Source organism: Tripterygium wilfordii, chromosome 12, assembly GCF_013401445.1.
Source record: "Tripterygium wilfordii isolate XIE 37 chromosome 12, ASM1340144v1, whole genome shotgun sequence".
Taxonomy (NCBI): Eukaryota; Viridiplantae; Streptophyta; class Magnoliopsida; order Celastrales; family Celastraceae; genus Tripterygium; species Tripterygium wilfordii.
The window spans coordinates 8,520,667-8,521,392 of record NC_052243.1 but is presented as its reverse complement, the minus strand read 5'-3'; the positions used below and the strand labels follow the sequence as shown (position 1 = coordinate 8,521,392).

The following is a 726-nucleotide window of genomic DNA, read 5'->3' as shown; positions in this document are numbered from 1 at the left end:
ATTTGATCCTCGATCTCTTGAGGATTGTGCTAAGCCTACTTGGGATACAAACCCTTCAAGCATACGCTATCCTCCTATCAATGCTACTAATTTTGAGATCAAGCCGGCTATCATCAACATTATCTCTAACTCGGTGGTTTTCTATGGTCTTCCTCATGAAGAGCCCAATGTCCATCTTCGCTCTTTCTTGCATGTGTGCACTACTTTTGGGATTCACGGAGCTTCTAAGGATGCTATTCTCTTGAGGTTATTTCCATTCTCTTTGAGGGATAAAGCTAAGGCATGGTTGATGTCACTTCCTCCCAATTCCATCACTACATGGGATGAGCTTTCAGAGCAATTTCTATCTAAATTTTTCCCTCCGGCGAAAGCGGTTCAAATCCGGAATGATATCATGACTTTCTCCCAATTTGATCTTGAATCTTTCCATGAAGCTTGGGAGAGGTTCAAAGCTATCTTGAGGAGTTGTCCCAATCACGGACTTGCGGAGTGGATTGTTTATCAAGCTTTTTATTCCGGATTGAGTATGTCCACGAGGCAAATGTTAGATGCAGCTGCGGGTGGTTCATTTATGACTAAATCTCAAGAGGATGCTCGAACTTTGCTTGAGAAGGTTGCCAAGACAAATACTTCTTGGCCTACGGAGAGGCTACCACAAAGGCAAGGTAATTCAAGAGATGCCGATGTGATGACCGTCTTGGCCGCTATGGCTAAAAAGATTGACGC

General features: G+C 43.7%; 1 non-coding gene across 1 annotated transcript; it reads right to left on the bottom strand.

Moving 5' to 3' along the window:
- Nucleotides 1-378: 378 nt before the first annotated feature.
- Nucleotides 379-483, bottom strand: LOC120011620. Its single transcript, XR_005471065.1, has one exon. It is a non-coding gene; the product is annotated as a small nucleolar RNA R71 (small nucleolar RNA).
- Between the last annotated feature and the right edge of the window lie 243 nt (nucleotides 484-726).